Source organism: Salarias fasciatus, chromosome 7, assembly GCF_902148845.1.
Source record: "Salarias fasciatus chromosome 7, fSalaFa1.1, whole genome shotgun sequence".
Lineage (NCBI taxonomy): Eukaryota > Metazoa > Chordata > Actinopteri > Blenniiformes > Blenniidae > Salarias > Salarias fasciatus.
Genome location: NC_043751.1, coordinates 16,921,271 through 16,948,481, shown reverse-complemented (window position 1 = coordinate 16,948,481; position 27,211 = coordinate 16,921,271). Strand labels below are relative to the sequence as shown.

Genomic DNA, 27,211 nt, shown 5'->3' with positions numbered 1-27,211 from the left:
GTTCAGCGTACAGACTAAGAGGACGACTCTGAGGAATCTAAATCGGCTTATTAGACAGTCACCATGAGGGGCCTGGAAATCTTCACGGTCCCAAAAAAACTCTCTCCACCCTGATCCTGCTATTGGCGTAGTCTTCGAGCAGCGCCAGCGTATCAATTGCGCAGCATCACGCACGGCCGTCTCCGCGCTGTTTATGTGCTTACTCAGCAACTAGACTGATTGCTCCACAGCTTGTCACAATTAATAATCAATCACGGCTCTCCCCCGCCTCTATATCACTTGAAGATGAAAGTATAACATATGAACATAGTGACGCAAAAGGAACACATCTATAAGGCTGCAGGCTCGGGTGTTTATGATTATGTGGATCTATAAGTCTGATATGTGATGACATTAAATGCATGAGATGAATCTGGTTTCAGTTTACCGCCGCCAGATTCTCCATCTCCAAAACGTTCCACCGCAGGGATCAAAGTTGATGTACAGGTATATATTCACCCCGTTTTCATTGTAAATCAAACTAAATCATCTTCTTGGTATCCTGCACCATCAAGATATAATTTTTTTTCCTGTTTTTTTTTTGTTTGCGGAGAAAAAAAAAAAAAAGAGTCCATCATTGGATCAAAGAGATTTTTCTATGAAGTCTCTTTCAGAGACTGAAAATGTATGAGAGCTACACCCACACTGGCCAAACCATTAAACACACCTTTTGCTTCTTTCATGTTTGACCCCTTTTACCATCAGACCTGTCTTTATTCTTGCTCAAATAGATTCAACAAGGTGCTGAAAGTGTTCCTCAGAGATTTCGGTCCATATTGACATGCCAGCATCACACATTTGCTCTAGATTCTTTGGCTGAGCATCCATGTGGCTAATCTCTTCTTTCACCATTTCTCAAAGGTGCTATGTTGAACTGAAATCTGGCTTAAATAATTAAAAAATATTTTTTTTTAGATGGCTTGGAGCGTTGTGACATGGTGCGTTTTCCCACAGGAAAAAGGCATCAGAAGAACGTACAATATGGCCATAAAGGGATGGACAACAATCACAACCAGATATGCTGAGGACTCCAAATTGCCTTAAAGGAGCCGTATCATGCGTTTCTAAGCCTGCCAAAGTCAGCTACACTCAATATTAAGATTTTCATGCCCCCCTTGAAGAAAATATACGCAACACCAAAACAAAAGAAAGCAGGATGGAATCATGCGTTTATGTTGTTTATGCCAAATTCTGAATGTTTTCAACAACTGAGGCTCATCGCAGAAAGCGACGTATCCTCCATTATTCAGTTTTGGTGAACTTGCGTCAACTCTCAGTGTTACACAACATGTGGTTTCCTGCTGTATTATTCAACCCAGTCTGGCCATTCTCCCCTGATCTCTAGCATTACCAAAACTATTTTCTTTTTGTTCTCTCTCTCTTTTTTTTCTTCTTTAAAGACCATTCTCTGTAATCCCAGGAAATTGTTTGGTGTGAAAACCTGAGATCAGCTGTTCCTGAAACATTCAGACCAGTCTTTGTCTTTATAGACTCAACAGCTTTAGACCATAGATCAAAGTTAGAATTCAACTTTCGCAAAACAAACTTTCAGATGTTGAAGAGACAGCAGTTAGTTCGTCCAGGAACCCTTTTTAAGGTCAGCCTTCTGGTGTCCTTCACTCTGTTTAGGTTTTTTCGTGTGCATATACGTGACATTGAGTTTGTGTCATGGTGTAAACACTCCAATCTTCAATATTTGTAGCTGTGGATACGTTTGTGTTTGAGGTCGCTACAGTGCGTGTGTGTGTGTGTGTGTATACGATGTCATTGACAGAGGTCATGTCAGGGAGGTGATCTTTATCTGCCTGTGCGTCCGCCTGATGGTGTCCGCTCGGCACCGTTTCTGTGTCACAACTCAAGATAGCGCCTATCGGAGCAGAAGAACGCGATGTGGCCCAAGCTGTGCTCGTAGATCAGGGAACGGAGGACACGTTAGATTTATCAAGATTTACAAATTTATGTAAGCTCATGTTTAACCTTGTTATGTCTGACATGACAAAAATCAGGGCCGAGGGCAGAAAGAAACATTTTAGCTGATTTAACGGTTCAGACAGTTCATCAGAACATTGACGGTTCTGTAAGATGGAAGAGTTGTTCCCAGACACACACACACACACACACACACACACACACACACACACAAACACATACACACACCATCCACAGCCTAATCACAAAACCAGCCCTCTGTTGTTGGAGGTGTGCCTGTGTGTTTGATGCAAGAGTTCTCATGTCATTGTTAGCAGTAATGAAGAGTTATGAGTGTGTGAACGGCGGTAATGACCAGCCTACAAACACTGATGTGCTATTAGACCAACAAATGACCAAGTTTAATGCGAATGCAAACACACCTATCAGGCTCTTGTTGCTACAGTGTTATAATAATTATACTACAGCTATAGGACAGCGATGAGGAAGGTGTCCATTCTTCATGAAGTGACCTCTGACTGCATCTCAGTGACCAGAGAGAGCAGGGGGAAAGGAATTATGGGAAAAGATCAGCTTAGAGGGCAACACTAATAAATACATTGAGGAAGAGAATGTTTAGAATAAAGTAGAAAAGTTAAATTATGACTGAGCCTTATGACTCACACATTCAGACAAACAGAGCCGGAGTAAAATGACCACAGAGGTAAGACGATGGGCGTGCAAAGGAGAGAGGAGTCGGGTGTTGGAGTGACGGCGGTTTGGAAGAGGAACGCACCATCTGCATGTTTCAGAAATGCAGGTACAGGTTTTTTTTTCCCCTGAGCAGCTCAGCCGGATTCTTTCACAAACCAAACTGAGAAGTCGAGCCAAAACAATTTAGTGAAAAAAAAAAAAATGGCAGCACAACACCAATACATGGCGAGGACTTCTATCCAAATTGTGTATTTTTTAGGTAAGTGGAAAACATATTTTTGTTTTTTTTCTAATGTTCACACTGAAATTCATGACCGCTATATTTTACAAACTGAAAAACTTAGAAGCTCATATGTTACAAGAGAAAGTGATCATAACAGTGCAGAAAGGTTTTTATTCTCATTTGATGGATAGCAATAATTGGCAGATATAACTTCCTTCCCTTTTTTTTTTTTATTTAAAAAAAGCTCACTGCACTCATCAACTGTTTTATGGATCAAAGGATCAGACATGAGGCTTTGTCAAGATCGTTAGAGCTCTTTCCCTTGTGCGGCTCTGACCGAGCAGCGAGATTTATCAAAGTGGAGGAGTAACTAATAACTCTCAATTCCAGACCAGACGAACATGAGAAGTTGTTCAGTGTGATTCCATCAAAAAGGAATCGGGACGCACTGGACCAGCGACAATCCACTTTACAGTCACCACGGTCGAGGTCAAACAAAAAGGGTTTGAAACCACCAGGCGAGGGCACAGCGTTATCTTGGTCTGTGTCTATGTATGAACACTTTGCACACAGTTCCTGAGGCGCAAACACATCAGGGTATATACACCCTCACTGCTGGTTTGGTCTATTTTCTGCTTTAACAAAATAGTCACATTCTTTGTTTAACCCTTTCAGTGGCACTGTTTTCTGATTCTAATATTAGATCCAAATACATGTATTAATTACATGCCAATTAAATGCAGAAAAAAATTTAAAAAAATAGCATTTCATTGACCAAATATGTCCATATTTTACCATTTCTCTTTTTGGAAGTCTTCTTTGACACACAACTGAATCCCATTTTATTCCCAGTATTCTATGCACAAAAAGAAAATGGCTCTAATTTCTAAAGATTATAACACTGGCTGCACAGATTTATACTGTATATTATTTATACTTCATATTTCCAATACAAGCATCAATAAGAAGCTCTCACTGAGAGGAAAAAAAATCATAACATCTCCGTTGTCAGTGTTCAACTGGACTAAATATTTGTGTTGTGTTGAAGAAACATGAAGAAATGAGGAGTGACATGTGGTCACTTGCTCAGTGAAACTATAAGTAGAAGGACAGTGTCTGAAAGTTACTCAGGTACAAAGGTAAATTTTAACTTTTTACTTAACTGATCTACAGTTAAAAAAAAGCACCAGTAATACACACCAATTAATTGCTGTGCTGTTTGTTGGCACAGATTTACCAAAGTCATCATTAACATTAGTTATATAGTCACTTTTTACCAACACTGATCATGAACTAACTTGTATTGAAGCTGTGAATCACTGGGAAAACAGTTTCCAAATAACATCCATTTACAAAAAGGTTTGAAAATGCTTTCATCATGAACGTACTTTATATACAACTATGAATTCTACTTAAAAGTCAAGGATTTATAGAGTTGGATTTGCACCTACAGCATCAATAATTGATGCTTTCATTATCTACTTATTGTAAACTTCAGGATGTGAAAGGATATGCTGTGAATGTTTTGCTTCAGACAGGTGAGTAGTAACAGATAAACAGTTCCAGAGAGGAAAAGTTCACGGACAGCCCTCCCTTGATTTATCCAGTCTCCAAACTTCAAGTACCAAAACGAATTCATTTGACAAGAGTCAGCTTCTTTGTTTCACTTTTCTCTTCAGCATATAATTGCAAAGCAGCCCCCTGACCTCTGAAAGCTGAAGTGGCTGCAAGTCATGACAAAAAGCAGCTCTTACCAAAATGAGTTCACTTGTCCAACAAACAAAAACAGCAGAGCAAAAGCAGAGGCAAGAAAATGACAACGACATGCCACACCTGACACAAAGCAGCTCCCAATGCTGGGAGCACTGAGAGAAACTCACACACACACACACACACACACACACACACACACACACACACACACACACACACACACACACACACACACACACACACACACACACACACACACACACACACACACACACACACACAGCTCATTTAGTTGCCTTCACACTTAGACTGCAGTAAATACGATTCAGTTTCACCTGCCAACAGCGGACACATGTTGATCTGAGCAAAGTTTCATTTACTTCCAAGTTTCCTACCTGTAGCTGGTGGTCTGTGTGTTTCCAGACTTCCTGGTTCAAACTGAAGCTTCATCCAATCAGCTACTAAGAAGCAGTGTGCAGTGTTCATGTGACCATGTGATGGATAAATGCTTTTTTTTTTTTTTTTTTACTCGCTCAGCTTCAGTGAATTTTGTCAGCATGCTACAATTATATGAAATGGGGAAATAGTTTTTAAATATGTAATCAAATAAAGTAATCACCAACAGAAGATAGATCACTTGGTTCCATCGTGTGTGTGCCTGAGTGTGATAGATAGATAGATAGATAGATAGATAGATAGATAGATAGATAGATCGATAGATATACTGATTGATTGATTGATTGAAAAGAGCAATGTCACCTGAATATTATATTTTAAATTATAACAAAAAATAAGCCTTTTAGCAATTAACAGAATAAGTAAAATAAATGTGACTGACTTCTGATGGACTGTTTGCAATCAAATTGTTTTTGATTATAGCTATTCCCAAAACACACTACTAACAAAATATATGTGATGGATGAAAGCAAATGCAAAAGATAAAAAGAAAAAGAAAAAGACAATATCAGTTCCCTTGATAACCTTTCATCAATGCACAGCAGAAATGAGGGGTGCAGTGTGTGTGCAGTAAATGATGCACTCACACACTGATTGTGCAATGCTTTTCACAAACTGCAGTGTTGTTTTAAATCATGTAATGGAGGTATGAATTTTTTACTTTGAGCAGAAATAACAAGAATAGAATGTAGGAGCTTAATAACTTGTGATGTAAGTTATTCATGTACCAAAGATTCTCAGAGAAGAAACAAGTCTTGGTATTGAATAACGTAATTCAGCAGTGCAAGAATATGGAGCTTACCCTTCCTGGTGTGTTATAGACCTGAATTGTAAACTTTACTGTTTAACTTTGTATGGTTTTGTTTAGATTATCTGACAGAAGGTTTTTACAGTAACAGTCTTATTAAGGTCACATGAAGGCATGGTGTAGTATTCTGTGAGCTAATAAAGATGTTCATGTGTCTGACTGTATTAGATCAGGGTCATTTGTTCGGCTTCATTTGTTTAAAAAAAATTCATTGTTCCAAAAAAATCTTATTTTGACACAAACATCCAAACTTTATTGCACTTGAAGTAAAACATGATGAAGAAGCACTGAAAGTGGCACTCCAAAACATAGACAATAATGTTAAAAAAAAAAAAAAAAAAAAAAATCACATAGTTTAGCTGAGTATGCACGCAATCACTGTGCACCGCGGTGCGGTTGCCCTCACAATATGCATCATGGGGCTTTTCCCTTTCCGGTTTGCACCGTAGTGCTGTTCCAGCCTGGTGCGTCTGCACTCACACTCACACTCGCATTTGTGTGGCCAGAGCCGCTCTGTGACAGTTCCTTCAGCTTTTGGAGAGCATCAGAGTGTCAGGTTCATAAATACCCCCTTGCTCTGCACGTGGTGCCTAAACTGAACCAGGTCAGTTTAAAAGCAGCAGGTGGAAAAACACCCTTAAAAGGGAGAACAGACTGTCGTTTTCAAGGTATGAACAGCTGCAGTTTGCTGGTTCAAGAGTTTTTTGAGTTTTTTTTTTTTTTTTTCCCTTCATGCTCCCCAAATAGATCTACAGGCAGGAAGAGCAAATGTGCAGCGACAAAGATGAGACAGGTGAGTTTCAAAATGAAACGGGAAGGGACGAGACAGGCAGGACACAGACTTGACTGAGACACAGGAGACCTGACTGGATCTTCAGTGTTAGCACAACATTATAAGACCTAAAGTTTGCTCAAAATAGTATATGAAGACTCAATTTAAGTGATCTTTATGGAGAACAGGATGAAACAGTATAGAAGATGAATCAGTGAAAAATTCATGAACCTATGGCTTTTACTTTTTGTCTTTCCCTTCACCACCTCATCCTTAAATCTGGTCCAAGTCTCTCTCTCCCACACACTCCCACCCTTCTCCACCAGTGTCTAGACTCTTTATGGTCCTATCTGTCTTGTTGCCTCATCTGGGTCATCCCCTTCTGATGTTTCTTCATCCTGCCTATTCTAATCACCGAAACTTTAAAATTCACTTTATGTCATTAAAACAAAAACAATACTTCCAGCAGAGCAGGCTCGCACAGGGAAATCATGATCTATAGCGTTTTTTATTTATTTGATTTGATTTTTTTTTTATATATATATCAGCAACTCTTTCCTTCCTTGAACCTCTTTTAAGCACACAATACACCATACTGTTTTTTTTTCTTTCCTCAAAAGAAATTACAGTGCAGTTTCAAAACTCTGATCTACATTACTTTTCTGCTACTTTTCCCTGCCAGCCTCCACAAAGTCTTGAGTCCGCTTATTTTCACACACAGGGGCACAGTTGCAATTTAACTCCGACAACCTGAGGTATTTCTCATCTCGGACAGAAATATTACTTTATTTTGTGAGTTAAACTTGACATCCACTTTACCGCGGAGGGTAGAAGAGTCAGAATATCCCAGGAAAACTCGCTTGTGTATGACCACGGTATATTTGTGTGTATGAGCAAAAAAAAAAAAAAAAACTATATATGAGAAATGCTATACCACTCTAACTTGAGAAGGTTGTCCACTTGGTTAGACAAATAGCAATTTATGCCTCGCCAAAATATATAAGTGATATATTGGTTGCACTCGCCCATCTCTCTCTCTCTCTCCCTCTCTCTCTCTCTCTCTCTCTCTCTCTCTCTCTCTCTCTCTCCTCCTTCTCTCTCTCTTTCCTAGTGATCGTGACTGTACTGACAAAAGCTCTCATCTGGGGAAGATGGTTGCTCTCCATGTGCAGACACCCTGGTTGCCGGGGAAACCGGTCTAAAGTTGTGAGCAAGAGGCAGCGCAGGCCTCTGCAGTGCAGCAGAAAAACAGCAGCACGAGCCTGAACTTGGAGTGACGGCACACACAGCATCAGTCATCATGATACACACAATCACACAGTTCTCTCCAAACCCCCCCCCCCCCCCCCCCCCCCCCCCCCCTCCTCTCACACCTGAGGAAATATAACACACACACTCAACAGCTCTGTGTTGTGGGTAGGCGGCGGGCTTCGCTGTGGCTGGAGCTGTTTGCCGCCTGCCATCAACAAGTCAAGTCACTTGGAAATCAGAGTGAGAAGCGGACCTAGAGTAAACACTCGATGTTCACTGTGTATCTGGAGGGAGTGCTATTACACAAGAGTGAAGCCAAACAAAACTGACAAATACACAGGACAGCAGATAAATATATTTATCCAACAAAAAAAAAAAAAAAAATGGAGTGGCACATAAGAGCAATTATGAGTGACTCTGCGAAAAGGGCAGCTTGGCGGGAGTCAATTCCTGATCTTTTTTTTTTTTTCCCTTTCTTTCCAGGGATTTGAAACAAGATGCACAAACCCACCACTCTAATTACTCATTCCCCCTGAAAAGCGTTCAGACACTTGGCGTCATATAACCTTTGGTTTTCGATGAAATGGGAACATCCACACAGCCACACTTGATGTCCCTAGATGTCTTTTCCAGAAAGCTCACAGGCCCTTGAGGTCAACCCGACCGGGGTTATGACTAGTCTCAAATGATGAAAACATTAGAATTCAACCGGCCTGGATTTGTGAAAATCTTGAGACTCAGTCACTGATTTACTGAGATTACGTACAAAGCATGCTAAGCTGCTCACGTTTTGCCAGTGATCAACTTCTTATACGCCATCAGTGACATAAAGAGCCGAATGGGAGTTTTGCGCGCGTTCAGTTCGCTTTACAAGACAACAATTTGGTGGAAATTCTAATGATTGCTATGACAAATAATTCAGAACTTAACTCAGAAAAAAGATAAATAGAATATATGATATAAAGCAGCCAAGTGATTCAGAAGATATTTCAAGACCTGAGACTGGTTAAAACACAGAAAATATCTGATCACAAAGTCCATAAATAACATTTGTGAGAGGCCAGCGTGAGAAATTCTCTTCATAACATTAACAGCTGCATCTCTACTAAAGGTTGCGTCGACTTGCATCTGCTTTTTCAAACCTGTCAACGTAAAACAAGAAATGTTTTCAGAAATTGTAATTTTGTTCATCTGTCAGGTGCAACCCTCAGTACGTCCTGCTGCTTATGTTGTGTTTGTGATTTATTAGTATTTATAGGATTGTTCAGGATTCCAGGAGGAACAGTTGTGGCAAGTAATGGAGATCCTAAAACAAGAAGCAAAAGACTCAGAAATACATAAGCTTAAACTTTAAACCAGTCATTTGGGCTCTTATAGGGAGAACATGGAAACTCCACAGAGAAAGGTTCCATTAAGCAGCAAGTTCAGCCAGAATAGAATAGAATAGAATAGAATAGAATACTTAACTTACTTCACAGTAGTGCGGTTCATCTCAGTGACGCCTCACATTAATGGGATGTCACATATTTTATTTTCTTTGTGTTTCCCAATTTTCTTTGATACCAAGCTGTGATGCATTGCAAAAAGAAGCCTGCTTGCCTCCTCGCCTCTCAGAGCTATTAGAACCTTTAAAACATGTAGGCGACTCAACATCATTCCTGAACATGCCTAGACTAACACACAGTTAGAGCATCATGCCTGGTGTATCTCTGAGAGGTTCATTAACTCATATTTGTTTGTTTCATTTTGATGGTCAAGATGTTCCAAACTTGCTGTAATGACTTTCAGACGACCAAACAATGGCTTGATGCTTTGAGTGGGTTTTCAAGCTGCTTTGGAGTAAATGCTTGTGACAGACAGACGGTGTGCATGGACCACTAATAGTGTTTTGCTGTGGTCTGATTGTTATGCATACTTTGGCTCTGAGCTACAGAGAGGGTGCAGCTGGATAGAAAGATAATTGTGATGTCATGCGTTGGTTGCATAAAAAAATACAAGAATTAAGATGAATTTAACTGATTTGGAATGAAGAACAGGAAGCCACAGCAGTCAAGCATTTGGGGAAGTTAGCAATTATTGAAGGGAAGTGTGCTGAAAATAAATGATACCATATCAATTGACTTAAAGCAGAGTGTGCAGTGCTGATTCCAACAATTGATATAATTGTTGCATGAGAAAAGAGTTATAATTGTCCTCCTGAACCAGCCTCACAGGGTTTGACCTATTGATTATTGTCTGACCATCTATCCACACAGGACACTCTGCACATAAACCCTTGTTGTGTAAAAGTCCCTGCTAAACGCACTGTTTTCTCTCACACTTTGCAAGAAAGCTTACAATATGGCTCTGTTAAATTACCTGCTATAAACAGCATGAAACGACGACTGCGTGGCTCTTAAATTCAGCCACACGAGTCTTATGATCATGTGCAGTGACGAGGAATCTAAATGTCCTATTTAGCATTTTCTCAGGTTTTCAGTTTATTTCAGTGGCAGCCGTGAATGTATGCAGGGATGCCTGCATGGAAGAAAGCAGCTTTTACTGGAAAATAATGCACACGATGTTGGTAAACAGCAGCTCAATGAAACAGAGCATTAATCCGATGCTGTTAATGCTGCACGCTGTGATTCACCCCATTACTTCATCTATGTCCTGTCCCCTTGGCCGACATACCTAGCAGTGCTTTATCAGTTTAATTTTAGACTCTTGTCAAACATGTGGGAGCTTCGGTCTCCTAGGGAGAGAGCGAGAGAAAGAGAGAGAGAGCGAGAGAAAGAGAGAGAGAGAACATAATTGCAGGAGTCATCATTTGTACAGTCAGCAGTGAATCCAGGTTGAAGTCCACATTATGAACCAGAGAATCTCCAGCTCACATTGTGTCAGCTAAGATTCACAGTGGGTTCTTTTTTTCCCGTTTCTCTTCTCTGATCTCATTTCTTTCTGACTTCTCCCTCCCTGCTTCTGTGTAGGAAATGCGTCTGAGTGTGCGTACATGGTATGGGGCTTTATAATGCTGACGGGCAGAATGAGAGCAGAGGGAAGCTTCGAAAATGAGAGACAAGGAGAGCAGAGGAGGAAGACGAGGGGGGGGGTAGAGGATGCTGGGAAGCTGGGTCGGCTGTCAGTCAGCTCTCAAACCTTATCACCCCCCCCCCTTAAAAAAAAAGAAAGAGAAATGGAAGATGTTGGTGCATGTGCAGTGTAAGCAGGTGCGCGGGGAAATTAACAACACAAAAACAGAGTTACGTCTAAATTAAGTCTATTTGTCAGGAAATGCCAGTCACCGTGGCCTCTGGCATTCTTATTGTGAGCCGCGTTCCCTTGCATATTTTAGCTGAGAGTGATATTGTTTGTGGTGATTGAGACAGACAAACCTTGTTAGCCGGGTCTGCCTCTGCTCTCTGCGTCAACATTTCTTCACATGATCGTTCAGCCAGACAATGAGGGATAAAAGCAGGGCGGAAAAGGGAAAACTGCAGGGGAGATAAGATAAGAGCTCCTCCAGACTGACTTTAATAAGTTAGGTGTGCGCTTTGATTCATGGATCAGGAGACGTCTGACATGTATCAGCACTTTTCATTAACGAAGCAAAACTCTGCGCTGGCACTTTGCGATGCGGCGTGCGCCGGCTGAAACACGCAGCTCCGGTCTCAAGACGACCATCTATTTTTGCATCTGCTGGACTTTCGCTTGTGCTGCTCTGTCTTACCAATATCCTCCTGGTCCCTGTCTCCTGTTAACAGATGTCTGGTAGCCTAAGCAGGACATCAGCGGCTGTCCTTGACCTTTTCCTGCCTATTAAGATCCTCTCCTCCTCCCCATTATGGGCCAGGGAACGCCATTGGAAGAAAGGGCAGCTCAGGGGAAGAGAGGGTGAGGAGTGTGTGAAACGGGAGCGAGAGCCGCTGTGTCTGGGTGTGTGTGTGTGTGTGTGTGTGTGTGTGTGTGTGTGTGTGTGTGTGTCCTGCTGATCAGCAGTGTTCACTCTGTAGGAGTCCAGAGCGAACAGCGTTGCCTTCAGGAGCAGAGTAATATATTCAGCTGATGAGCTGGGCTGTGCACTGTAAAGTGTTCTCTCCAACGCGCTCCCGTGTGCTTTCCCAGGGTACGACATGAATAAACACTCTCAGGGCTCCCATGACTCTTACTTTCAGAGGCTGAATATTTTATACTGTGGTTTTTCTTTTTTTTTTTTTTTTTTTTTTTTAGGCGAGCAAAATGCAAATCTGATCAGCGGCAGTTTTGGAACAATAAATATTGAACGTAGCAACTCATTCAGAATAAGTGGCGGAGTTGTGTGTGAGTTTTATGAATGTAGTGTCATGTGCGTGCGTGCGTGCGTGCGTGTGTGCGTGCGTGCGTGTGGCACGTGTGAATGAGAGAGATAGCCGCAGACAGAAGCGGGTACAAAGGACTGGCTGTGTTTCATGGGCAGGTCCTTATTTCCTGAATGTGGCAAGCAGCAACTTAGAATATCAATGACTCTTGATTCCCCACAGCAAAGACCGCAAAGAGACTGAGTTGGTGTGTGTGTATGTGTGTGTGTGTGTATGTATATGTATATATGTGTGTGTGCGTGCTCGTGTGCATGTGTGTGTGTGTGTGTGTGTATACAGTACATTATTCAGCTCCAGCCTGCAGTCTCTGCCCAGCTGCCTGCCATGGGCCAAACACCAGTTTACAGTTTATAAACAAAATTACACACACACACACACACACACACACACACACACGCACACGCACACACTTGCTCTGGGCGAGCTCTTAAATTGGATTGAGACTACAAACTGATCAAAGCAGTTTGTAGCAGGATTGATGCCACTGGGAGTCCTAACCTGCTTATAAGAAAGCTTCCCAAGCCCAACCCTCCCACCTCAGCCTCTGCTCTCCCAACGCACGCAGCACCAACACACACCAGTGTGTGTTTTCTGGAATCTTCCAGGCTGTGATTCATGCGCTGTTTGAGGAAAGAGCTAAACAAACTGGTGACTGTGCTTGTGTGTGTGCCTGCATGGCCACGATAATGATTAATACTCGTATCAAGCATGTGATGTGTGACACCTTTGGTGTGTGTCGGCTCTACACTTGGTGACAGTTTGTGTGTTTAGAGACCCCTGGGAGAGACGGGAGGGCTTCAGGGAAGGCAGTGGAGGAGCGGGAATCTGAGGGTCGGTATGAGGCCGTGTTTTGGATGTTGTTCTTGGAGAAGAAATCGAGATATAGGCTAAAAACAAAGACTTATTTCTTATTTCAAATTTAATGCATCTGTTCTGCCTATGTTCTTAAGTAATTAGAAAACTTCATTCTTCCTTTAAAACTTTAAGACTTCAGAGACTACTGTCTTGAAAGACAGTGGAAATGAAAACTGATGGATTGTTCTGTATGTTATAGGCGATGTTACTTTGACAAAATGTCTAACTGACCAAAATCAAATATAATTGACTGTTTGCGACTTGAAAATTCCCTTAAATAAAATACACTTCTTACCAGATTTTTGAAAATGTTGCACACTGTTCTCACCACTTCTTTCATGTCTTTCAGTATTATCGTTGAACAACATGAAGTGGTATTAATAAAAAAGTTTCCCTGAACTGGATGAACTGGACATTAAAATAAAACCTGACATGCTGTCATGAACCGTGGGATAATGTTCACAGTAGTTTAATCATGCGATTTCCCATAATCTATGCTGAGCGTATCAGTCATGTTCATTGACTGGTGGTAATAAAAGTTAAGGCAATAAAAAAACGAAATTTGTGGGATTCCAAGAAGTTCGGAGCAAAAGTGATTTAACAGAACTTTTTCATGATATATTTTGTGACTGTCATCAATCATAGTGCGGCTGGAAGAAACTGCAAAATATGAACCAAACGCAGCCACTTAATTAAAGGTTAACTAAATGAGCTGCGTTTTGTGATTCATTCAATTTGTCTTTATCTGTTTATCAGACATTCACATCACAGAACAACACTGTCTTGCAGATGAGTGTCTTCATCTGCTGATACAGTTATTTACATCTCAGCAGTCATCGTGAAATAACCTGCTATAAGATCTAACCTCCAGCCCACATGCAGCACGGAGCGACGACACTGAAAGCAGGACATATGGTATAAATTTATAACAGTCTCTAAAGTGATGCATTTGGCCCAATCTCCAGTCTAAGTTTAAGCCAGTATTTCTCAAGGGAGACCTGACCAGCGCATGAGAGCATAAGTGAGAGTTACCCTCTGTGGCACGCTGTGCTATGATTCACTGCTGCCACCGCAGCTCAGTTACACCGGCTTAGTGAGAGGATCAGTATGTATGTGGTGACACTTGACGTGTTTTCAACTTAATTCAAAATCTCCATTTAGCAGCGAGGGCATAACAAATCTTCAATCAAAAGAGTTGGAGTGCTGCAGGGCAAATATGGAATAACCTGAGGAAATATGCCAGAAATATGGCAATGGAGCTTGATTGTTATTGTTGTTGTTTTTGTTGTTGTTTGTGAGTGTTTTACATTAAGCTACCAAGAGAGTTTGATTAGTTTCCTAATTATACCACAGGACTCAGGATGCAAACCTAAATCTCCTGTGTAGATGTTTAGATTTTTTTTGATGTCCCACCCACACAGTTTACCATAATGTGACGCTCTCTCAGCAAGACACCATGTTACACAGGAGCAATATACAGACAGCTGTAAGGCTCCTCTGTGCAGTTAAACTGGAGAAAAAAATAATGCAATGTTACCAACAACGAGCTGGCTTGAAGATTTTGTGGCTCATAATTTCCTCTTAAAGTTAAAAAGTCTTTTAGTCTTAATTTTCTCTCTGTTTTCGACACCACACCAAGAGATGGAAACAAAGATGCAGAACAGTCGAGAGGATGTACGCCATCCAGCCATCTTCTACATCGCGATCCAACTCAGGGCTGCAGGGGGCTAAAGCGATGGACAGAGGCCGAATACACCCTGCACACTAATCCAGCGCAGACCAAACACAGAGACGATCATAACACTCAGATTCACACCTATAGAATATATCTATGGAGAGAATTGGTTAAATGCAGATGAAGAATTTGTCTATAAGAGTCTGCTGTCTTTTCTCTCTCCTGCTGCCTTGACTCGTCATGATAAACAGTAAAGGCGGAGATTCTGGCCCGTTTTGACTTGGCATCACCAAACAGCTACAGATTTGTAGTCTGCACATTCATGATGGCAGCTTCTTGCTTTGCCATCCTAAATATGCTATATTGAGTTGAAATCTGCTGAGTGTGAACGCCATTTGAGTACAGTTGACAAACTGTCGTGTTGAGAAATCCCTGCTGTAAGTCGCCCTCATAATGAAAAACTTTGATCATGACGTGCTCCATATGGTTAAAAATGACAATTCACACCAATTGTAGAGTCTGACAATATTTTGCATGTATGAAAAAGGACACAAATGAGATTTCGCACACGCATTTGGACGCTGCTCCACCAAACATCACACGAGATCATGAGTGTGTGACCGCATGATAACCCACACATTTCATTTATGGACTAACGGAGTGTGTCTTCCAGTCTGTGTGTACTGGGAGATGTTTCTGACACACTCCCTCAGCCAGCTCAACACAGTTTCTGTGTTTGGCCTCAAATTAGGAGTTTGTAGCTGATCATTTCCCATAGTCCTCTATTTGTCGTGCGTGTGCTGTGACATTGTGCTTGTGGAGACTCAGTGCTCCCTCCAGTCACTGCGGTTTGCACAAAAAAAAAAGAAAAATCTAACAAGGAAGTGATACTGTGCTGATGGAGGAGACCAGCAGGTCGTTCTCTCATGTTCAAAAGCACACAAAACTCTTATTGATGAAACTGATGCTGCACGCTGAGAGAAAGCTGGTTTGCCTGAACATGCAATGCAGCACACTTTGTGCAGGACCACAGTTTGGAAACAATGAGTGAAAACCCTGGCAAGGACAATATTCCACCGACTATAGTGAGACCTGGTGATCTGGTGACATGCAAAGCAAAAACATGCAAATGAAGAAATGCTTTTTCAGCTATTCACTGGCTGAAGGAGGACTTGTGAGTTATGTCTCACTGTACACAATTTTTCAATTTTCTTTTGTAAATATTCTAGAGTGCATGCCTCATGTACGAGGTGGTATTTGTGTCACTGTTGCATTTTTGTCAGTTCAAACTAGTTTGGCCAATTTTCAATGATTTCTTGCATCAAAGACATCTTTTCCCAAGCGAACGGATACTCGGAATATTTTCTCCTTTCAAGAATACTGCAGTAAACCACAAAGATGGTTATTCGTAAAGAAACCCATGGAGCTGCAGTTTAAGAAATACTCAAACCACATGTTGAGCTTGAACAATCAAGGCAACTTAGAGTCATGAAAAGATTATTATTTATTTTCAGTAGTTTACATGGCTAAATCAACCGGCTGATTGAATAATTGCATTGCTTTCATGTTAAAGTATTGTACACTTTAGTAGTTCAGGTGCAGTTGGACTGTTTTTACTTGATTTCTCAAATACTGAAAGCGCTGCAGAAAGTGGAGGGCTAGTAAAAATGTAACTGTTAAAGGTGCTGTAGGCAGGATTCCGCATCTCCGCCATCTTGCTTAGGGTTACCTGAGCAAGATGGCGATTTGACCAATCTAAGATGGCGATTTGAAACCCAGCACAGCCAATCCTGTCCTGTTTTCTCTGACATCACGCCCTTACACAAGTTAAGCCCCTCCCACAAGAACGTGCGACGAAGGCCCCTCGACCAATCACGGCTAGAGCCTCAGGGGCTCTTCTGATTTGTCAAAGATACCTGGAGCTGTCGAGATTCCTTTTCAGCTCAGAACAGAGACAGATGGAAACGCTGCGCCCTCGCAGTAGTGCAATTATGCTACACTCCTAAAGGATTATCAATGGATACTCTAACATTTAATCCAAAGAAAACACAGAAAAATTAGCATTGACTAGCAAAATCTTGCCTACAGCACCTTTAACTACTCACAGTGCATCTGGAAAGAATTCTCTCTTCAGATCTCTTCAGAAGTGTTCAAGCGGATTCACGTCTGGACTCTGGCTGGGCCAGTCAAGGACCACCACAGGGCTGTAATGAAGACACTACTTTGATATCTCGGCTGTGTGCTTCGGGTTGTTGTCCTGAAAGAGGAACTGTTCTGATCAACCTGTAGTCAGTCTGTCTCAGCAGAGGGCGTCTTGTAATGAATTGCTGAAACACCCTGTGATGCTGAGATACACACCTGACGATGTGTCCTGGTGTTTAAGGCCTATAGCAGCCATTACCAAGAACTCCCTGTGGAATCAGTAGAGGTGCAAATACCAGGGAGCATCTGGTCCTTTCACTGAATCATACAGAATGTCTCTGCACATTGCTTTTTCTCCTCTGTCCGCCCTTCTCCTCGATCACTCAGCTTGGATAGCTCTGGGAAGAGTCCTGGTGGTTCCCATCTTCTTCTCTTTATGAATGATGAAGGCCACTTTTCTCAATGTTACTTTCAAAGCAACAGATTTTTTTTTAATGTAATTTTCTCTGCATTTGTGCCTTGAAACAATCTAGTCACTGAGGTCTACAGACAAGTCCCTTTACTTCGTATTTAGTTTGTGCTCTGAGCAGATCTGTCATCTGTGACACCTCACATAGACGGTGTGTGCTTTTCCCAATCATGCCTGATCACTTTAACACAGGCTGATAGCAGTTAAGCTGTCGAGGATTCTAAAGGATGATCAATGGAAACTGGATGTAAATTCTGTAAATACATATGTAATGTGATTTCTAAGTCTTATAATTTTGATAATAAAAATAACATTACAAAAGATTAATAATTTTGACCATAAAACTTTCTCACATCGTGTGTAGAATTTTGAGGGGGAAAAAATGTAATCCAGTTTGGAATAAAGCTGTAATATCATAAAATGTGGAAAAAGTGAAGCACTTTCTGGATGCACTGTAATTCATGGACAAGTTTGTGTCAAGACAATCATTTGTGTACACACAAACACCAGGATGCATATTCCTGTGTGTGTAACTGTCCATGGCGTTTGCGCAGCAGAAAATGGTAGTATTGTATTTATCCACCAGAGATGAGTGTGATTAATGCAATTTACTCAACACTTACCAACCAGAGACTTCTTTTATCTCATTATGTGACTAAAAATGAGATAATGTGCATAATAACGCATGAGCACGCGCTGTGATTAATTTCATTTTAGTCCGATGCATTTTAAATATCCAGGTAAAGCGGTTTGAACAATTCCCATCACTGTCTTCTCACTCCACAAAGTTTCCTATCCGTACTGTCAAAGGCACTCAGAAACACCGAGACTGTTCTGTCAATTATAGCCGATGCCCAGCAACCCTCGCACACACAGACACACACACACATCATTTCTGACTTAATTCTCACTCTCTCCTTGCTCTGTGTTAGACAGATGCGTCAGTGGGACAATAATGGAGCGCAGAGGCATATGAGTGAGTCCTGAGATGACAGAGAGCCTGGCGTTCCCAAATCCCTCTCTACTGCACCATGGCTCTTTGTCACAGTATAATCCTTCTTCACTCGCTGAGAGGCCAAGAAATTCAGAAATAGACAGAGAGAGAGAGAGAGAAAGAGAGAGAGAGCAAGGGGGACAAGGATAGAGAAGGAAGAAATAGGTATATATGTGTATATTTCATACATATTTGCCAGATCTGTGGTTATGGCTGACCAGTCGATGGTAAGGTTAGGTAACCGAGTGATATTGAATTTAGAAGAGAGGAAGCTTTGCTGAGAGGGAGTCACTAAAAGAAAACAGCTTGAAGCAAGGGCTATGACTCAGCTGCATAGGCAATTAGGACAAGGTGCAATTCTTAGACAGAATCCAAATTACAGAGAGGCATTTAGAAACGGAGTGAGCGAGAGAGAGAGAGAGAGAGAGAGCAGGGGATGACGAGAACAGAGCGAGCGAGTCAGTGTCCACTGTGTGTGGGCAAAGGGAGAGCGAGAGAAAAAGGAGCGGGGAGCCAACAAGAAAATACCTACGAGTGGAAGACTAAAGCAATTAGCCCATTTGAGTTGACAGAGCAAAGCCTGAGTGTTTGGAAGTGATAAGGTAGTGAACGTGCCGCACATCCAGAAGGCTGAAACAACTGCATCTCCTCATCCCCCTATTAATTCCACTAACACACCATTGAACACGCCCGTTTTCGCACATAGTCATTTCTAAGCAAATATATACAGACGCACACACACACACACACACACACACACACACACACACACATGCTGGCTTGGAGCACATTTGCTCTTGCTAATGGTCTGCGTAATTCAAACACAACAAAATTAGTGTTGAAAATAAAAACACATTTATGCCCCCCTTGTTTGTCAGCAGGTTATTTCCAGGGTGATGGTTTGAATTTGTGAGAGTGATTTGGAGGGTAATCTCCTGTGTATTAAGATAAATGCTTCTCTTAAGAACACATAATTATCCCCCATACAGCATAAAACCTGTGCTCGTAACCTCTCATTGATATTTTTTTTTTTTTTTTTTTTTTTTTTTTTAGCATCGTAAACAAATTGAGCTTGGTTCTGTAGTCAGTTATGCAACCGACATAATTGCCATTTATCACGCTTTCATTTGCGAACAGACTGTGTGACTGAGTTCACTGAGAAAAATGAACAATGCAGGTTTGGCCGATATGTACAAATATGCACAGAAACACACGTACAGCGAGCCGTCCTGTTGCCATACCGACTGAGTCGGCTCATTGTGTGTTGTGACTTACTTTGTCTACGTGAAGAATCCGCCGCCGTGACTGAAAGCAGATGACAGAGCGGACGGCACTGACCTGTGCCGCGGAGTCACCCCCGCACAGATATCGCATGTCGCCTCGCGCTCTGAACGAGTCCTTCAGCGCCATTCAGGAGCGATCCATTGTCAGCGCCGCGCACCGGATCCAACAACCGCCTCTGTCACAACAAATTATCTGACATCCTTTCACTAGTTTATTGAAATTGTTTGCTGAAGGTCAGAGGTGTGCAATGCCCTGTAGCGGCATTTAACAAAGCTGCTGCCGGCAGGAAGAAAACATTAACAAAGCTAAGAGTTAATATTGCAGAATTCATGTTTGGTCTTGACTGCAGTGTGATGAACAAATTATTTTCCGTTGTTTTGAATTACAGACATCACCGGTCCAGGATGTGGGTTTTCCATGTGAGGAGGGAGTTTGTCCCAACCACCCTTAACTGTCATGGCTCACAAGCTTCTTGGTAAAGTTTGTTAGAAAGTTGGACGTCCGAGTATTTCCCACATTGTCAGATGACTGTTGTTCTTCATAGGAATTGAAAATCAGAAGTCACACCCTGCTAACTCTTATAATGTGCAGCTGTTAATCGTGGGTCACCTATAAGACAGCCAGTGAAAAATTATCTTCATAAAATGATTTTTACCCTCCATACACTTATTGTTTGTTAGAATATTCTACTGGAACAAAATCTTTCACCAGAATCCAAGAGTTTACCTGCGGTCACTGAAGCCGCTTTTTTTTTTTTTTTCCCCCTTCCATGTTTTTTACTGATCAAGGCAAAGCTGCAGATGATTCACACACGGACATTTTGAGCAAACAGTGATTGTTAAGCTGTCTGACAGACACATCTGCTTCACTTCACGGTCATTTACAGCCTCACCAAGCTCATCACATGGCGGAAAAACAAAGTTTGTTGTCTGGCTGTAAATTTAGAAGCGTTTTGCTGCTCAAAAGTGAAGTAAGGTAAGAAAAAGACTTACGGTCAAAGGAAAATGGACACTTTCCTGTTGATTCACACCAAAAGCCTCAGTTCTTTAAAAGAATTCACATCTATTGTCACCAATTTTGTAAGCTGTAGAATATCACTAATACAATCAATGAAAAAGATCAATCACCACTATTGAAGTTAAAACAGGCATCCAGGATCAGCATCGCAATTGGGAAAAAGTCGGCAAAAGATTGAAGGTCATGCTTGAATTTGCGAGCTTTTAGCATCTAATTTGAATAATAACAAAACATAATAACAAAATAACACAACGACAAAGTGTGAACCACAAATCAGATTGCCCAGAGAACAGTCTTACCATTGCACTGAGTCCACCACACACTCCAGAGCTGTTGACCACAGTGTTTCTTGGATGGTTTCAAAGATGTGTGTGTACAAAAAGAAGAGAATAATCCGAGTCAAGAGAGCTGCATCCACACTCACACCCTATTCTGATGCCTGGTAATTTGCGTCCCTCTTAAGTGACTTCAATAAACGCTTAAATCTTATAAACGCGATCTTGAATTAACTGCCTCGTAACGATGAATGTTCATTAGAGCTCTGTTTATGTCGTTTTGTGAAACAGTGTAAATGATCGCTTTATTTCCCCCATCACCCTTAGCTATCTGACACATCACGAATCCAACACACACCAGCCAGTGAATAGACCCATTGAGTTTTATTTGGAGTGGCTGTCTCACCAAGGTCCTCAAAGTAAATATGAATACAGTACATTCTGTCAGGGTCACAGTCAGCTCCCTATTCACATCGCTCCGTGTCTACCGCAATTTCCTCAACAGCCAATCACCATTGCACTGGAATCCAGGGAAACCATAGCAACCCCGAGGCCTTGGATGTTATTGGCAGGGTCGATAAAATGAAAGAGAAAAGAGACGGAAGTCAAGTTTAAAGAAAGAAAGTGGAAAAAAAAAAAAAAAGAAGAAGCGAGAAACAACTAAATCCATTCATCTGCCAAAACTGTTGCGGAGCCGTGGCGATCCGACAGCGAGTCTGTTGATGAACCTATGAGCTCAGATTCGAGCTGTTTCCGAGGCTTATTGGTGTGAAGCAGCGCACGAAAAAAATCTTTATGAACGCCTCGCTCCTGTGTTTGCATTCTTCTTTCACGCACACAAAGAACGGGAGACTGGTGCCAGGTATGTCAGCGAGTTTGTAATACCTGCGATGCTAAAAAGAAACGCTGGCTTTGTAGTTGCGTTTGTGTCTTGTGCCAAGTGAAATTGAGCTTTTAGTAAACTTAAAATTTAAGTTCAGCAAATTCAACTGTTAAGACCTTCAGGGTGTTGTTTATAACTGAATCTAGTTGTGAGCTTAGCTATCGTAGAGACATAAAGAAACAATCATAAAGTCCCTGACATATCACAAAACATCCATCCATCAGGTAAAGCAGAGATTCTCAGCCAGCCGTGACAAAAAGTGCAAAACTATAATATTTGATTTGAACACTGCATCACTGCTTTACAGTAATGTAACTCAAAATACTGCAAAAGTTTAATTCTTTTCTTGAGTTGGTTGGTAGACAGTTTGTCCTGAAGTCAAACTAGTGAAGTAAAGAAATGTGGTGACTCACACTCAGATTCCCACCTGAAGATAATTTAGAGACACCGATGCATCCTAAATGCATGTTTTTGGACTGTTGGTGGAAACTGGTCAACCTGGAGAAGGTCCACATATGAACATGCAAAGTGACAAAGCGCAGGCCTGAGATAAAATCCAGTGTATGAAAATGCATTCATGCATTCATACATGAACGGATGAAATTGGATGTGCAATAAACAGGCTTTTTAAAAGAGTCAATCTGGCAGTTCCCACCACTTACAGAAGATAAACGGTCCAAAATGGCTCCTTATTGCTACATAGTGGATTTTGTTGACTGTTGATAATTTTATTTTTCTGAGTTATAAGTTTAAAGATGTTCTACAAAACGTCAATTAGGTAAGAAAATTCTCTGTTTCTGGCCTTTATGCTGCTTTCTGGTAATATTTTCACGTTGTTTTCTGGGGGCAAATAAATCTCTAGTGATCATGCAGCATGCTGATAAGTAATAAGTTTTCAAAATCTCGTTTCAGAGGTCACTATGGACGAACCCAGTATTAGAGAGTAATAATGAACGACTAGAAGTGGGAGTGATCTCAGACAAAGCCAAATGCATAAATCTCCCTCATGAAACAGCCAGAGGACCTCTAACATAGGCGGATAATGGTGCATTCATCTAGGACTACAAAAGAGTGATTAAGTAACAGATGTTTTCAGCGCTTTTAAAAACTGAATGTGAAGATTGAATTTATTACAGGCAATAATGCTCTGTTCTAGTTTGAACCCCTGCACAGGTGTATGATCATCGCTGGAAAATAAAGAAAATGCATCGCAGATAAACTGACTGCAGCGCTCCTGCATTTCGTTTTTTTTTTTTTTTTCTTTCTCATTATCCGCTTGTTTGTTTGTCTAGCCGTCAAGTCGTGTTCACGTCCCCGCGTTCACTTTTACCTTCAACAGTCACAAACGGGAGAGGTTAAAGCAGCAGAAGAGTGGCTGTCACTGCCGCAGAGGACACGCTCTTCCTTTACACACAGACGCTCCCACACACATGAGATATAACACAGGCTGACTGACGGAGGGAGAAACAACCAGGAACAACTTGCAGTTGCCAACCCCGATCCAAAGATGCACCGGTTCAAAGAGAGAACAGCGGCCTACATTACAATGACAGTGACATATACAGTACTGTGTGTTTGTCTGGTGTCTGGGGTGTGTGTGTGTGTGTGTGTGTGTAACAGTAATGATAGTGTCTTATTTCATTTTTCTTTCATAAGACTTTAAGTAATTTACATGTTTTTTCTTTATTATGACATGTTCTTTAAGAATGTCTAATTTTGTAAACTTGTCTTATTTCCTGTCATTTTTTTTCCACAATGAACTTTAAACATGAACAAAAGGGATAATTATGGTACAGAACTAACAATTGTCTTAATAAAAAAAAAACACTTTAAAAAAAATCTATGTAATGTAAGTGTAATAAAGACAAATTCAAGAAGCTACCGTGAACACATTTAAATGGAAGAAGGGGAACAGTTGAAGAGTCTCAAAAATGCCTACACCCACTTACGAAACAAAAACCCTTTAACTGGAATAATCATAATAGCGTTTGGATTTGAAGAGGATCAAGGACTTGTTCCCACACACACACAAATAATAATAATATCTAAAAAAAAAACAAAAAAAAAACTTCAGACTTTTTACATTCCTTATGAAATCCGAAATCTACAGAAATGTTGTCCCTGGTTACTGATCTGCTGTTATCCTGCGGTAAAAGCTGGGAAATTGCATGCTTAGGCTCATAGATTGTACTTTCAGTTGTATGCAGTGCAGAATCCCCACAGCACAAACATGAGGACTGTGTTTTATTTTGCACGTCAGATGCTTTCCATGGTGCGGCCTATTAGTTGATAAACTTTGCAATATTCATTTTGAACCAGTGTTTCTTTCTGCAAAAGCTTTAGTAGATTCGATGAGCGTGGAAAGTGTGACTTTTACGCTTGACATGAAAAGAACCTGGCAGCTCTAGTTTTGTGAGATTTTACACCAACAAATGTTTTGTTCTTTTAGCTAATGAACTGACTCTAATTCATGAGAAAGAAGCAGATGGATTTTATTTGTCCCTGCAATAAAGTAATTCAGAAGAAAAGGGGAATAAAAACGGGGATTTAGTCTTTCAATCTCCCCCCTGCCAGATTAGCACCCTGGTTGTGTCAGGTCAATTACATGTCACAAAACACATTAGATCAGCTATGACTACTTTAGATTGCGGAGGTAATAATATTCTGAAGTTTGTTTTCTGAAAGGAAGACCTCACAGCTTACGCACACAAGCAAAGGCCCAATACTCATAGATTCTCGGTGAAGTTGCCTGATGTGCCATGTTCCAGTAAATTATTTAAAGAAGGATCTGGTGGAGCAGCATCAACAGGAAAAAGCTTTGCTCGCCTCGCTAAAGACTGAAAATGACTCAGTTTTACTGGAGATTATTAGTAGATGAGGGTGTGTTTGTATGTGAATGCTGTGTGTGTCTGTTAGTCTTTTAGCTCTTTTGTCACCTTGTTATGCCTTGATGCAAAAAAAAAAAAAGAAAAAAAGAAAAACAAAATGTGTCAACATTTTCATTCCAGCTTGTAAATGTCTTAATATTTTCCTTATTTCTTTGGACATGTGTATCTACCCTTGTTATTGTAGTTTAAAACTGAGGTTAACATTTATTGTTTAATAAACTCAATCCAGTGCAAAGTTTGGTAGAAAGCAGTATGGGAAAGAGAGCAGCTGGGCTGTCTAATCAAGTGTTGATCGGGAGTTGAGGCCATTTTCCGCGTCTAACCGTAGCCTGGATCATGTCTTGCAATGCCTCCATGGCCACAGGAAGGCATCAGTCAGTGGAGAAACTGTGAAAGAATTTCTGTGGCATTTCTACCTGACCGGCACCTCTTACTGCTGGAGACTTCATTAACAGATATGGATCTAGAGGCTCAAGGACTTGTTCCCAGCAAACCCTTAACCTCACAGAGTGTGTGCCATAGAGCCTTATCCCAGTCCGTTTCCTGTTGTTTCTCTGCAGATCCTATCAGAACGGAACAAGGCGGAATATATGGCGGCAGCTTAGCCATTTCCCTCACCTCTTCCGTCGCTTGCCAATATGAATAGCGGGAGCTTCTGACACACTGCTTGCTTCAAATAGATGCACTGCATCTCTGGCTTTAGATTTATCAGTAACCCATTGGCTGAAAATCAATCGGAGGGGCAAAATGGTTGAGTGTTCGTGAACACACTCTGAAACAGTATGCAAATCTTTGTCCCACACTGCTAATAAGAGGGAAATATATGATTTGGTGGTGGGGGAAAGCTAGTTGATGACTTTAAGTCAATTAGCAAATGATGAAAGGTGGGGGGCAGAGAAAGGAGGACGACAGCAGCTATGACGGAACATCTTCACAGCTCATTTGCAACAAGGCAACATCCAGCCAAATTCAAAGAATAGGACTGACTCAGCTGCAGGAGATAAGACAGCAGCCACCCCAGAGAATAGATTCATATTAACCCTGCTGATGTTGTCAGGGAAGGACTATTGTCTGGGTCCTTCTTTTCAGCCGTGAACACACTGGCCACTCCACTCCGCCCCTCACTCTCTCACCCCCGACACTGGCGTGGCGGACTTAAATCGACTGAAAGGTTGATAGTATTATGTTAATTCCAGACTTTCCTCCCCTTTTGCTGTTAACACTGAAGAGGAGGAGGAGGACATGGGAAAGAAAAAAGGAAGTAGCTGTGAGTGTTTGTATGTCGCTGGTTATCAGGCACATTAAAGGCTTTACAAACAGCCAGTAGCCTCTTATGAAGTCACAAGCATGGCCAGAGCCACGCTGCGCCGGGGAAATAATAAGAGTCTGCTCTTTTTCAACCCACACATACTGTAACAACCAAGAACATTCTGTTTTGCCAAAGCAAAGAGAAGCCATCGCAGTCTGTTGGTGATTGAATATTCAGCAATGCATCACTCTCATATTTCTTTAGAAGAGGATGAAGAAACACTTGAGTTGCAGCTGCTTGCTGAGGCCTACCTGGACTCACAAGTTGCCAGAAAACACCTGAAACTTTCCATTCATCTATTTACAGATTTCAAAATGAAGTTGCAAAATGTGTTGCAAAAATGCTTGTAAAAAATCTATATATATATACTGTCTTTTTATGAAGGTTATGCAGTTCACACTATACAACCATTACATTTTGTTTCAGCTGGTAGTTCGGCGACTCTTACTGACTCTTTCAAATGTTAGGCAACTCCTGTCCTTGTTTTGTCACACTGCATAAAGCAGCCATCTTATTGAATATGTCATGAAAATCATCTTATATGGATGCATGAAAAAAATACCAGAAAGATCCAATTCTGAATAGCGTCTTGATGTTAATAAATATACAGGGAGGATGTTTTAAAAGACGCCATGGTGTTCCCGTCACTCCACCACACTTTATAATTATCAAAAGAAGTCATACTTTAATGTCATGTTTACCCCAAATAGCCTGAGCTGCAACACCTTTGCATGGCAACATAAACCTTTCAAATGACCGAAAACCGGCAGGGTTGACAATCAGTCAGAATCGTTCCAGCAGAGGACTGATGGTGTTGGTCTGAAGGGCACCAGTATAATGTCACAGGCAGGGTGATTCAGCCATGATAAAGACCAGCCACGCTCCTTTATGGTAGCTGGTCTTTCAGCTGCAGGACTTCCATATCTGTCATATTGTTGAGAGATGCGATGGTACATGCAGCAACAGTAAAAATCTGTCTGATTTTCAGTTGTAGAGTGGCGCATCGAGATTGCATTCTGGCAGTACTTGCTTTGCGAAAGAAGGATTGTGTTAAACCACACACCTTAATAAAATGTTTTTTTTTTTTTTTTTTGGGCATTATAAAAAAAAAACGTTTTGTTTAATTTGATGAATGACAGATTCAAACCTACAACCTGTAGAAGAGCACATAAGGAAAAGAAACCCACAAACTCTAGAAC

At 41.2% G+C, this 27,211-nt stretch overlaps 1 long non-coding RNA gene across 1 annotated transcript; it reads left to right on the top strand.

Moving 5' to 3' along the window:
* Window positions 1-315: 315 nt before the first annotated feature.
* Window positions 316-15,475, top strand: LOC115392333 (uncharacterized). The gene is made up of 3 exons (XR_003931840.1): window positions 316-421; window positions 8,620-8,624; window positions 15,465-15,475. It is a non-coding gene; the product is annotated as an uncharacterized LOC115392333 (long non-coding RNA).
* Window positions 15,476-27,211: the final 11,736 nt, after the last annotated feature.